Raw genomic sequence first — 14,463 nt, 5'->3', positions numbered from 1 at the left:
ATGCATATATCATTTTGTGATACTCAAAAATCTGCCAGAAGTTAGTCCATCTAGTGAAGTATATATTCTACTCCCAAAGATCAAACACTTTCTATGTTTTGAGATCAATATAGCAGCAATTTTTTCAATGTAAATAAACTGCAAATAAAACCTATACAAATATTGTCATTTGGAAGCCAGACCTCTGTTTACTGCTTGAGGAATAAGTGTTTTGCTTTAAAATCATCCATCACATGAGCCAACTGAGAGCACCCAAAAACCTTAAAAAAAAAAAGTAGGAGAAAGAAGGCAATTCTGGCAGACAGAGAACCTCATTTTAGGTAAAGAAACTTTGCACCCGGTGCTCTCTTTGTAAAAAAAAAAAAAAAAAAGTAATTTATTTGGAAATGAACCCCGCTTTGAAAGAAAAATCTGGATAAAGTGAATACTAGAAAGAAAGTAAATAACTTATCTTTTTGGAATAAAAACAATAGCGCTTTTTAATTACAGACATTTTATATAGAACTAATTCAAATGTTGTGTAATGTAAAAAAGACTGTAGTACAGAAACTAGTGGGAACCTAGTGCATTTAACAGCCATGTAAAATACCTTTATTACTTGACGTCATCTTGCATAAACGCCACTGGTAAGTTGTTCTTCCTAAATAATATCCACTTGCAATTTTACCCTGATTTGACATTCTCTTACACACACACCATATGCACACACACAGACACACGTGTAGATACACTCCTTATAGCCAGTGCTGTGAGAACTCTCCATCTGGTCTGCAAACTGTAGAATTTCCTTTCCCATCTATCTCAGAAATATAGTCCCATGACCCATGGGTCACCATCTGCTCAGTTACACTGGCACAATGCCTAGTATGCTTGAGGTAATGCCACCATCCTTTCCTCCAATTGTAAACTCCCAACAAGGCAGACATCTACCAGAGTGTTTGCACACAATGAGGCAGCTCCCAGTGAGATTATAGTTAAGACACCACAGAAATTCCCTTCATCTACAGTAGCCTAGGATGTGGGAATGACCAAAGACACATGCAGTCTCTCTTGATCAAAGGTCATTCTAAGGAACAAAGCAGTCAGTGCTGATGTGTCCAAGATAGCATAATATAACACACACGCATAATTGTGTCCAGCATGTGTGGTTCCCCCCCAGTTCCTCTCTTAATGATCTTTGCTTCACTCAGTATTCATTTGCGTACAATCTCCTATTCTCAGGATGCCCTAGAGCAGAACAAATTATACTAAACATAAGTGAAATCAAACAAAGTTTTCATTGAGTACCATTCATAACATTTACAAACAAGTCTCTTGTGTTAAGTTTCTCAGAAGTAATTGGCAGGTTCGGTTTTACACCACTAGATTTTCTTTTTTTTTTCCTTTTTTTTTAAGGTGTACCTATGCAATACAGTAACCAAATAACCAAAAAATCTCACATGACTTATTTATTAAAAATGAAGGTAGTGGAAAACTTCTGTATCATAAAAACCAGTAGATAGGAACAAATATAAAATTTAACCAAATTAGACAATGTTTGTGGAAAGACATTTTTCATGTGTTTTTAAATATTAAAAAAAAAAAACTAGGAATGAACACTCAGTAGTTTCTGCAGCAGATATTACAGGTAAAAGCCTTCTTTTAAAGTGTTTCAGTAGTTTAAGTTTAGAGTAACAAAGAAGTACATGTGCAATTTACCTCTCTCTCGTACTTCCCTTTTTGGTCCCACTCCTAGGAAACACTCATTCCAATGTTTGCTACATGCTTCTCTGTGGCTCACTTTCTAGCAAGTGTTTTGAAACAACAAGAAGTCAAAAGCCCACTGGCAGAACAAACCTAAAATAGGCCTGTTTCTAAAAAATGGTGCCATTCATAGCATGTACTTCTCCCTAAGTCATCGTTTCAGCTTCATTACTCAACTGCTTAACACTTTATTCAGGTAATGTTACACTGGCAGAGTTATTTCAGCAACATTATGCTTATTAACCTTCAAGAATGCCAAAGCTAAAAATAAAATCCAAACAGTGTGAGAATCTAGGCAGGGTTACGACAGCATTTCTCAAGGGATCAAAAAGTCATTACGTTCACCCCTCAGAGGGAATTTTCTTCTCAGCCTTAAATCTTGCAAGAGGAGAGGTCAGACCTCCAGCCAGCTGCATGTGCGTGTGCACATCAGCCAACAGAGGTGTTTTGCTCTGTACAGCTACACACACTGATAGCAACGAGGCAAAGCTTCACAGGCTTTCGCCTGAATTCAACCCACCCGACGCAAGTGGGCTTGGGTGAAAAGAAATACACACTGAGGAGACTGCTGGCAACTCTCTTCCTTTTTAACTGTAGGGAAACGATCTTGTCATCCAAATAATACAGAAACTCGGGTCCTTCTTGAAGCATTCCTTGACAGCACTAAAAAGTAGCATCAGCGATTTAACCCAATGCTCATCTACGTTTTACAGAGGAAAACACCGTTTCCTTTCTAACTGGGATTTAGACATAGCAAGCAACTTAATGCTGTACTATCATATGAGGCTCCTGGGACTCACGACATGTTCATCTCCAGCAGGTAGAGTCCAGCTTGTGGTGACAGGGGACAAAGTTGCCTACAATGACCCATTCCTAAGTGAGCTGAGTACCTAATTAGTTTGACTATGTTTGATAATCCAACTAAATAGGCACTTACTTTGGTGTCTTAAAGCCTTTAACATTATCTAAATTCATTAGAAGCAGAAGCATAGAGTATTACAGAGAGAGAGGGAGGGAGAGCTGGGGCTGGTGGTGGTAAGGATGTGTGTGTCACTTCTACATACACATATATGAGAATCATCAAACATCAAGGAACAGGGAAGAACTTAGCTGGAAAACAGCTAAAGGAAATCACTTAACTCCTAGAGAACTTCTTTCTTCCTCTATTTTTGGAGGTAACTGTTGATTTTGCTAGGTAAGATCCATATTATTTCTCAACCTCGGCTAGTGTTCCCGCATGTGACTGGACTACGTTTTCTTTTCATTATGCTAATTTACTAGATTTCCTTGTTAAATTTTAAATTGAGGGACAGTTATGTCAATTACTAGCTGCAATCTTCTTGATTACTTCCTGCACTGATACTTAATATTCAACATCCAGGTGTCAGAAAACAGGAAAACAGCCTGAGTAGATACAACCAAGGACTTCACATGGGATATAAAACATCTTGGAAAAACTCCTGTGTCTTTCAGATGAAAGCATACTGTAAGTGTATTAACATTAAGCAGATATTTGCAGCAATTACTACAGGAAATTAACTTGGAAAAAATGAAATTGCATGGTAAGGTTATGACAAACCCTCTGAGGAGAATTTGGAAGGAATTGGACATTTACTTCAGAGTAAGACATGGATCTGCATTCTCACTTATGTGCTGGTTCCACACCATGCTCCCTGTCCCAGGGGACATCATGACTTGACCTTGCTGCACATTTCTCTAAAACAAGTTTGTTACAGAATTAACTGGTTAAAAGAAAGGAGCAGACCATACAGAGCAGAAAGATGGTTGAAAGATGAAATTTATTTTTTCCTGGCTCAGTGTATTTATTTTTGTGCCTTGCTTATACCATTCCAGTAACATCGCTGGAATATAAATGTAATCCACAAGTATGAGACTAGACTGAGTGCTGATTAATTTAAGTGTCTTAAATCCACAGCTTCGTGTATGAGCTAAGCTTGGGTCAGAAATGCCAAATTAAATAGTGGCGTTACTCTTAAGAAATAACTTGTGACTTGGACAATCCGTAAGGAATCAATAACAAATTAAAACCAGTCAGTAGCGGTGAACTGAATAAATGAGTCATTCTTCCCAAAACAAACCTAATAGTAAAGTTCATTTGTCTATCAGGAAATTAGTGCTGTATTTTTGAAAGGTGCTAAATTACTTTTTAAAGATATCATAAAGCTGATATTGAAAACCAGAACAGTTAAAAGGCAGCTTTCCAAAATGCTTCAATCTTACTTAATAGGTAAAAGTACCATGTTTATGCTTAGTATTTTGTTCTTCACAAATGGGTAGAAAATTCTTCTGTCTCACTTCTGAAATGTTTACACAGCACAGCTTTCCCAAGAAGTCTTTTGGAAAAGTTTCCGAAGGATTTGGGAAAGATTATAAAATAATGTTATTCAGGATTAGTTCAGAAGCAGTAACTGAGCCCAGAACAGCACTGGAAAATGGGCAAAAAGTAAGATACTCATTACGCAGTGTTAGTTGAAAATGTAGTTTGATAAGAATCAGAGCTAACAATCTTGAATTTTTCCAGGAATTCCAGGAATTGTGACTAGGTATGAAATTGTTGTTCAGACTTAAAGGAGTTCAGTATTGGCTTATTCCACATCAAAATAACATTTAACTAACTTTAAATGCACGTGTACTCAAAAGGCTGGTAGAATACAAAAAAAAAAAAAAAAAAAGGAAATACTTGCATTAAAGGATTTTAATAGCAAATCTGTGCTAACAAACTGTGCCTTAATTTGAGAATAACTGTATTCTCCCTTTGAAAAAAAATTCTGAATGATACATCTAAAATCACCTTTAACAACTAAACAACTCTCTGTTTTGCTGAGAGCAAGTTCGCCAGGAATTTTTCAATGAGCTTTGAATCAGTTCCTAACACCTGAATTTCAAGTACGGCAATGTATTGAGCAAAATGTTTTCTTATTCTGTTGAAAGACCAGTTCACGTAAAATTGACCAAGAACTTCTATTCTTTTGGATGTTGAAGTAATTCCTCATATCCTTTCACAATATTACACCTAGAGAGCAACCTCTTATGCCTAGCACAACTTAAAAAAGAACAGTTAGTGCAACCAAAGATCCAGCCCGTTCTCCATCCCCAGCATAAAAATGCTGAGCTATTCAGCAATAAGCACCATGAAATATACTGCAAAGTCTCCCATTATGCAATGATTGGCTTTTTCCTCCAATACCACAGTCTATTTCTTCTTACTACTGCCTCAGAAAATTCTAAATATGTTTACACAAAAGAATTTACACTGTAGAAAACACTGGCTTTCCAATGCTGTTTTTTTTCTCCCAATACTCCATTGAAAACTCTCTATAAATAATTTTTTCCTCCAATTAACATGCGTTATAAGACCAGCAGAAAGATCATAAATTATTGTTGCTGTAGGCTTTTCAATGTAATTTATTACTGAAAAGTCATGAGCACCGCTTTGGAAATGCCAGCCTGTGAATCTGTAAACCTAGGAAATTAAGAACTAAGCTGGTCTCTTTACCCCGAGGTCAATTAGAAATGACACCAGCAGACTTCTTGGTGACCTGGGGAGATTTATAGCTTACCATGCTAGGTCTGTGGTTCAGCCAGAAGATTAAGATCAGAACAGCACCTGGAAGACTGTCATCAGTTCAGACAGGCTGGACCAATGGCTCCAGGCTAAAATGTGCACAGGAAAAGAGGTCATGTCACGCAGCCTTTGTTTTCACCAGGGCTAAGGCACATGTGGAAGGTACCCATTTGAGAGAGAGCTGGACTAACAAAGGTCTAGTATAGGGGCATTGGACTGTCCTGTAACAGGAACAAAGGCAACAAGTTGTCAAGGCACTCTGACTTCTCTCATTACTAAAAGTCACCTCCAGAGATATTTGCTACCTGATGAGGCTTCATGTGATTTGCAGATCTTGCTCTTTATTACTTCTCCTTTTTTATTTTTACAAGTGCAACCATTAGCTACAGCACGGCTCACATCATAAACCCTCACGATCTAGAATAAAAATTTGATCACTCTGCTGTGAGAATCTTATAAGAAAACAAAAAAGGTTGTGTCTTTTAGCCACTCATAAATATTTTATAATTTGGTAAGAACAATGGTCTACAAGGTTAAAGTTCAGGTCTGTAGTAGTCAACCAGATCCTTGCAAGACAATAAAAGGGAAAGCTACCCTTTGTTTTATAACAACTTTAGAAACAACTTATCTGAGGCAGTGGGAGCTTACAGACTTTCCATTGTATTCAAGTCATTTGTGCAAGTTCCCCTTATTATAGCTTTGATAAATGATGTTTGCAGCGGAAAAGCTGTTTAGGGTTTCTGAGCATCGTGAGCATTTAGATCCATGTCAGGTACTCAACAGAGACGTACAGAATAGCACACGGCTTAGAAAGCAAATGTCATTTTTGGAGGTAACCACCACTCAGGCTCAAAGAAGTATTTGCTTAATTTCTTCTACTCTATGTAGGCCCAGACTGGACAACAACTAGAGAAGAGGAGAACAAATCATAACCTTTGGGTTCTCAGTGTTGCACTGTCTTTAAAATGGGAATAAAAGAGACATCCAACTCATAGTGCTGCAAAGCTTAATTAATGCTCAGAATGCTATTTATAAGCTGAATAACTGAAACCCCTGGACAAGTAACTACTAAAATTTGTTACCTTTCAGAAGTCAGTACAATAGGGAAGTTCTTTGTCTCAGTTTTTTTCTATCTTTCACAGTATAAAATTAAGCCCTCTAAAAAAATATATCTGAAGGTGGCTTAACTGAGGATTTACTAACTTAAGCCACGGTGTTCCTCATTTTGTTATCCTCTCTGGGTTTATAAAGTCATAGGTAATAACTCTAGACACTAATCTGAACACTAAGACTTATTACTTACCTACCTGATTAAAACATATCTTGCAACATGTCATGTGCTCAGAAAATATGAAACCCAAATTCTGTTACCGGCTTCAGACTTGTAGATGTCACTTCACAGCCAACCCTTTTTGTGCACATAATTTCTCATTTCTGCCTCAAAAGTTGAGGTTCTGACAATGCCTGGACAGTTAGAATTATTCTTCTAGTTAAATATGGACAAACAAAAATGCCTTGATGTGATCTTTTTTGCATTCTGAACAACTCCTGGAATTCTTTGACCCAACTGAACAAGCTGTAGTCTTAGATGGAATGGGAAATTACGATCCTTAACAGTGCTTTAAATTAAAATATATTAAAAAAAATTTAAAAATCGCTGAAGCTTAACAAGCTTTTGATTTTTTTTTTTAAACTGTTTTTTTTTCTTCTGGGTTTGTTTGATGTCCTTACAATCAAAGAATAGTTCGCTCAACTAAAAAACATGAAAAGCTTTCCTACCCTTCCCTTGCCTTCTCTCTTGGAAGGAGAGCCAGTGCATTCCATGACACACTTGACATTGCTCTGCTAAGCACTAGTGTTTTGAAATGGGTATCTAATAAGTCTCTCTAAGGTTCTATACATGCAAATAAATGTATTATTTATAGAAATAATACCAAATATTATTAATTCTATCTTTGATGGAACTGACTGAGAGAAAAAACATTGGCAAAGTCAAGAAAGATGCAGGTGTAACAGTATGAACTGGCTGCAGCATTCATACACAGTAGCTTTTCCAGCTGTTTGATTAGACAAACATCTGATAATAATCTCAGAATACCAGACACAAGAACAGAGTGTAGGGCTTTTCTTGTTGTTTATTTGCATCAATTGAGAACATCACAAGTCTCTACTTCCTATCTTTACAATAATATGTTCAATATGGACTTAAAACTGCACATAGAGTATTACTTTTTCCTCAAAACTTGATGTTCTTCACAGTGTATTAAATCTCTCCACAGAAACCACAGTCAGTATAAAGTTTAAATGTTTTTAAATGTTTCAAGCTGTCACATCTTTTTCCTCCATGAGATCGGAGAAGGAATAAAATCAAACAGCTCTTCTCCTCAGGCAACTTTTCCCAAGTGACGGAGTCCAGAAACTGGCTTTTTGGCATTTGTTATTATAATCAACTTTCCATAGCTTTTACCAAGGCATAATCCTTAGTATATGTTTAACCAATGCAGATAGATTTTCAAGTCATACAACATAAAACAAGTGCACAGGGTGTTATGCATCATCAAGAACACAGTGGATAATGTTCAGTTATCCACTTCTTTTCTACTCCAATTCCATCCCCTTGGATGCTCTAAGCTCTTATTTGAATGACCCCAGTGTTTCAGTCTTAATAACCTTCACAGCAGTCCATTCCAAACATTTATTACTCCTGGGTTAAAAAGTATTGCTCAGCTACATCTGTTCTTAATTTGATTTTGTAAAAGTTTTTTCTTTTCTTCCTTTTTTTTTCCCCCCCAAATGCACTATTTTCAGTGGAAGAAAGATACCTAAAAGCTGTACTTAGGGAAAAAATTACACAGGCCAATGTACATAAGCGGGTGTGGCAAGCATGATTTTTATCAGAAAGCTGAATTAATGGGCACTGGCTGATATTTAGAGCTTATGGGCTTTCTTGCAAGAGAAACATCTCTCATTTTGGTGGACATCCTTCACTCAAAAGTTGAAATATATATACACACAAAGGAAAAGGTTCCTGCTGGGTATCCTACTGTTGCTCTTATTTAAGTTTGTGATGAACAAGATATCTTGGACACATTCAGCTCTTTTTGCTTCCATACATACCACAGACAGCATGTGGCAGACAGGTCTAGTACTGCATAGATACTAGGGTAGATAGGGATCCTGCAGCTCCAACCACTGTGGGCTTTGGGCAGTTACACAGACCATTAGCAATGCTGGGAAATCTGAGGAAAATTAAATTCTCTGAAGTTGTATTAATAAAGCCATCCTGTGCTGCAATCGCTCAGAGTGTGATTTATATATGGCCAGCTTTGCTCCTACTTGCTTACCCTGTTTTGACACATAAGCTGTGCTCATTGCTACCTTGGGACTGGACAAGACTGACGAGCTCAAGGGGGCTGTTAATCATAGAATGGCCTGGGTTGGAAAGGACCTTAAAGATCATCTAGTTCCAACCCCCCTGCCATGGGCACGGTTACCTTTCACTAGACCAGATTGCTCAAGAGCTCCATCCAGCCTGGCCTTGAGCACTTCCAGGGATGGAACATTCACAACTTTCCTGGGCATCCTGTTCCAGTACCTCATCCCTCTCACAGTAAAGAATTTCTTCCTAATATCTAATCTAAACCTATTCTCTTTCAGTTTGAAGCCATTTCCCCTTGTCGTGTCACTACAGGCTTTTGTAAAAAGTCCTTCTCCATCTTTCCCGTAGGCCCCTTTGGGTACTGAAAGGCTGCAATTAGGTCACCCCAAAACCTTCGCTTTTCCAGTTTGAAAAATCCAGTTCTCTTGGTCTTTCCTAATATTAGAGGTGCACCATCCCTCTAATTCTCTTCATGGCCCTCCTCTGGACTTGATGTCCTTCCCATGCTGGGAACCCCACAGCTGGATGAAGTACTCCAGGTGAGATCCTATCAGATCAGAGTAGAGGGGCAGGATCACCTTCCTCAACCTGTTGTCCATGCTTCCTTTGATGTAGCCCAGGATGGCACTGGCTTTCTGAGTGGAAAATGCATATTGCCAGGTCACGTCCAATGCTCCTTTGCTCATGGGCCATCTGCAAGGAGTTGGTTTTTTTTTACCATGGGCGGGGCTGTCTCAAAGATAACTGGTGGGCATTGTCACACCCTGAGAGATGCTGCAAGTTAACAAAATTGTTCCTAGCATGTCCCCTCCCATTATACAGGGTGAGGGGGAAAAAACCAAACAAAACTACATACAAAGTTCCTGCTAAGCTCCCAAGCAAAACCAAGAAGGGTCACACAGGCACATTTTCTATTCCATTTCACACACCATGATCAGTAACAGCTTCTGCTTTCCTCTGAGTCACTATTTGAAAGCATTTTTTAATGCTTCACAGAGCAAAAAGGACTCTCTGCCCACCGAGAGGGAACTTTATGAAAGTTCACATCAATCGACAGCAGCAAAGCAAACCACGCTCCATCTTGCTTCAGTGCCCTTCTGGCACTGCTCTGACTGCAGCGCAGACAGTAAACAGTAGTGTGTTTGTGTGCAAATAGCATTCTCCTGAATGATGTCTGCACCTGTGTAAACTGACATCACTATCTTTTTTTAAAATTCAGTTTATTTAAGGAGTTCACAAGAGACACCTGTTCCATGCACAGGCACAAATGACATTCAATGAGCTGAAAAAAAAGTATGTCTGGGGGGTGGGGGGAAGGAAAAAGCAATTTGCAGGGCCCTATTCACAAGCATGTTTATATCTCCTGGTCCTACAACAGACAGCTTCTGCTGCTTTCATTTTCTGGTCTTGTGGTCTAAGCCAGTATTTGCAAAATAAAATACAACTACTGAGTAAGTAGTTTGAAAACTGAGTTTTCAATAATGACTTATTAAAGAGAGAACCTAGATAAATAGTGGGAGGAACAGAAGAGAAGGGCTGGAGCAATCAGAAAACAGCCTGGTCCCTGCCTCATCTCTCAGAATGGTACCCCCCCCAACTCTCTAACACTATAAAAATCACAACAGCAAAAACCTCAGCTTAACAGCTTATACAGGAGCTTCTACAACATTTTCCTGTTTCACTCTCAGTGGTCATGTTCTGTTCTGTGGCCTTTAACAGCTGACACAATGCCTGGTTTTGGGGTGTTTTGGTTTTTTTTTTATTTTGGGGGTTTTTTTGGGTTTTTTTGGTTGTTTTTGTCCTTGAGGAAGGGCACAGTAGGCTTTGAAGGTTTGGTCTCCACAGCACTCACACTGTTCTGTGAAGACACTGCTCCTCTTTAGGACATCTGCCCCAGATACAATAAAGCACGAAAAGACTATTTCTAGTCTGGAGGGAATGGAGAGACAGAAGGTGTTCACATCCCATCTCACTGAAAGCATTTTAAATAAAGCTATATTGATATTCTCAATTGCTACTCACCCGTTTGATTCTCTCTTACTGAAGTAGTAGTTTTAAAAATATTAGAAATGCATTTTTCAAACTTACTGTTAAGGTTTTGGTTTTTAAAATATAATAGATTGTAAAGGAGTGAAATAAGGAGGGATAATTATCTCTGGCATATTAGGTGCAAAGTAGAGGGAATTTCCACATTCATAAACAAGTGGCAGACCCTGTCAGGTGAATATTCTCTGCACACTCTTCCCCACCCTGCCCAGAAGGAGCAGTAGGCACCAGGAATATTACTTTTTAATAGAGGATAAATGGATCAATAAGATAAGATTTCCAGAAACTAAACCCAATACTAGCTGAAAACTAATTGGAAAGTCAAGGATTTAATATAAAGAAAGATATATTGAGGAAAGTCAGATGGTAAGGACAAAGACTTCCAGACAACCATGGCGACTAATTAATTCCCACTTCTTATCTCAGCACAATAAGAGCCAGGGACCAGCTCTGCAGGAGTGCAGTGAACACACAGTGAAGAAATTTAGAGTAAGAGAGAAAATCAGAAGTAATATGGCAGGAAAATCAGCTAAAACTGAAATATAGCAAGGTGGAACAAGGCAACAGGATGTGGAAATCAATGATTTTGAAACACATAATGATTTTGAAAATTAATATAAGACCCACAAAGTAGCAGAGCTTGATTTTCCATATACAGCTGTTGTAACACACCTGTCACAACAGTCATATCTGGGGGAAAAAGATGAATTCATGCCATTAGACAAAGGAAGCCTTCCTGCCTAAAGAACAGTTTTGTTCATTTCAGTGAAATAAAGATGGAGACCAGGTTTGCACCATATCAGGACTTTGAATCCCTAAAACATCAAAACCTTTTGCCTCTTTCCCCTATCAACAAATAGCTCATCGCATGTCAATGCTTTAGACTTTTCAAAAACTAACCTAGGGCATGAAGTAGGGAAAATGCAACAAAAAAATAACCAGAAGCTTATTTTAAAGGCTATCAGTTGTACCCATTTTTATCAGAAAAGCACACAAGACCTTATACCTCACTCAGTCTCTACAATGTCCCTTCTTTGCTAATAAAAAGCATTTTCCTGAGCAAAACTTCACTAATGTTTAAACACTGAATTTTATTTCAATGGAATTTGAATCTTTTAATCTTACAAGTAACTTTGGCCATAGTACTGGATAAACAACTCATATCTTCTTGATGTTTCAGTGACATGGTAGTGTCACACCTTAGTCCTCTCCAGAGACCTACCATTCTCATAAACCCCAGTGCTGTTCCCAATCCCAATCTCCAGTCTCCACATCAATAACGATGGGAGGCAGACACACAACCACTTCTTAATCACTAGGAAGATCGCATAACAGAAACCACAGAGGTTTAATAGTGGAGACCCTCAAGTAACTTTACAGTATATAGAGGTGCTAAATGCTAAAAGAAAAAGCTTGAAAAATTAGATCTGAAGTACACTTTTTCACAGGATCACAGAATAGCTGAGGCTGGAAAGGATCTTTGGAGAATTTTCAAGTTGAACCTGGCTGCTCAAAGCAGGGTCAACAGGAGCATATGGCTTAGAGGTTTGAATAGCTCCAAGGAGGGAGACTCCACAACCCGCCTGGGTAACCACTATCCATGTTTAAGCAAGTAAAAATGCTTTTCCTTATGTTTTAATAAAATTTCCTGTCTTTCTTGACAATTATTTATGGCCACGAAAATAGAACAAAATATAGTAGAGCAGGCCAATTGTTCCCTCTGAAAAATAACCCCTTGTAATTCTTCTATAGGTCTGTGCCCTGACATCACTTAACTGCAATACCAACATGCTACCTAAGTGAGAGTCTGGAACTAACAATTCATTCACAACTTGTTAGTGACCAGTTTATAGCACAGAAAAAGCCCAAGCAGATTAACTGCTTTTTAACCTAGGCCTCCATTCTCAATGACACAGCTCTTTCTGCATGGATTCAGCATGCTATATTCAGCAGGCTGTAGATGCTCATGGAAATTGAAGACAAAGTTCCTTTCCTTTGAGCCAAAGTCTCGGCTTTGACATGTTTGCAGTGATTTGATTTTATTTAGAATTCATTTTGTTTTTAAATGAAGAATTGCCAAAATCAAGTCCAGTTCTACAGAAACTGCCCATCTTCCTCTTGAGGATATTTTAATTCTTTGAGATGACAGTCTGAAAATACCACAATTTTTAGAGCCCTCGTCTCCACATTTCACACACAAACCCTTTTGCGTCCTGTCAATTTTAACACAGTTTATTGGGAAGTTCAATCTAACCCAGATGCTTGCTGACAGAAATTTTACAGGTGATGACAAGATTCCATTAACTCAATGCTCATGATGTTAGTTAATGTGAGTTTCTGAGAAATCTCATTCCATGTTCCTGGCCCTGTATCCTCATCTATTGCTGTGCAAAGCCCTTTTGCTGAAGCAAAACACAAAAACAATGTTTGTATGAGTTACAGAGATTTACTTATCCATATACTTCTACTTAAAGTGTGAAACAGACTTGTTATGTGATGGTCTGCGAAATAATTGCTAGTCTGACAGCCAGATTGAAAATAAGAGTACTTGCATGCCTATAGATGCAGAACTAGACAGTCAGACGGGATTTACAAAACCACTTAAGCAAGCCAGGTTCCTGGGTTTTCTCTGTTTTTTTCCCAGATACAATCAGCTTCAGAGTGACTCTGCGTGATGGTTTGGCTTTACCTTTAATTTTGTGACTGTAACACACCAAAGAAGGCAGAATCTTGTTAGTATGGGAATTCATTACCTGAGGCTGGACCAGCCTCCCAATACCTGCTCTGCCCAAAGATTTAGGCTGTGAGGGGCATGCAGCACTTTTGAAAACAAAAGCCTTCTTTGTTAACTATCTCAATTCTGTTTAAATTTAAATAAATTAAATATTTAATAAAAATTTAAAAATCATCATTAACGAGTCTGAACTATTATGGGCTATTTTTGTCCAATGTAAGGAACATATGCCTAACTCCAAAACTAATACAGTTACTTCTCTTCCATGGTATGCCCTCTCTATCACAATATGTTCCTATTCCTCCTCCTTCCTCACCCTCTGAAATTTCCTTATCACTGCAATGAGATACAGCAACTTTCATATTACGATCGAGTAATGACACTTTGATTGCTCATGGCACAAGGCCAGACAGCTCCTAAAGCAAGTCATTATTACACTGCAATACACATCAAGTCAAGTTTCACTGCTGAAATGGATGATGGAAAGGTACAGAGTGAAATGAAAGCAGAGGCACTAATTTAAAGCTGTCATGTAAAGCAGCCAGGAATCCTGCAGTGCACAAGACAACATGCTTCTCACTGTGCCTTAGAACACTTAAACACAGGGATGGAAGAGAGAAGAGATATTGAGAAATTACCCTTACCCTCTTAAAAATAAAAGGCATATCAACTACACCTGCACTTCAGTCTAATGGAAGTGGAGTACAAGAAATGCATTTTCTTGAAGAGTATTGATTCACCAATTATCGATTCCACCAAAAAAGATCAACAAAAACCGCAGTAAGTTCAGATTCTGATGAACATAAATCTGATATTTAAATCAATCACTAGAGCACACCTGAATAATGAGAATTTCCTTGATTTAACATTACTTCATTTTCATTTCTTTTAAATTTCATTATATTAGCTCAAGGGTGCAACAATGTAAGTCTCATTTCTTGACCATTATTCTTTCACATAGAGACAGAATTTCTT

General features: G+C 38.1%; 1 protein-coding gene across 1 annotated transcript in view; it reads right to left on the bottom strand.

Annotated features, from left to right (window-relative positions):
* LOC120323270 (potassium voltage-gated channel subfamily KQT member 1-like) overlaps positions 1 to 1,732 on the bottom strand; it is a gene marked incomplete at its 3' end in the record, with an annotated part of 37,974 nt that extends 36,242 nt beyond the window's left edge. The window contains exon 1 of the mRNA XM_039381420.1: positions 1,699 to 1,732. The remainder of the gene's footprint in view (positions 1 to 1,698) is intronic.
* Positions 1,733 to 14,463: the final 12,731 nt, after the last annotated feature.

This window comes from Pipra filicauda, unplaced genomic scaffold (genome assembly GCF_003945595.2).
Source record: "Pipra filicauda isolate LSUMZ 115617 unplaced genomic scaffold, ASM394559v2 scaffold222_size1277272_pilon, whole genome shotgun sequence".
Taxonomy (NCBI): domain Eukaryota; kingdom Metazoa; phylum Chordata; class Aves; order Passeriformes; family Pipridae; genus Pipra; species Pipra filicauda.
The sequence above is the reverse complement of the archived record's forward strand: the minus strand, read 5'-3'. Positions and strand labels throughout refer to the sequence as shown.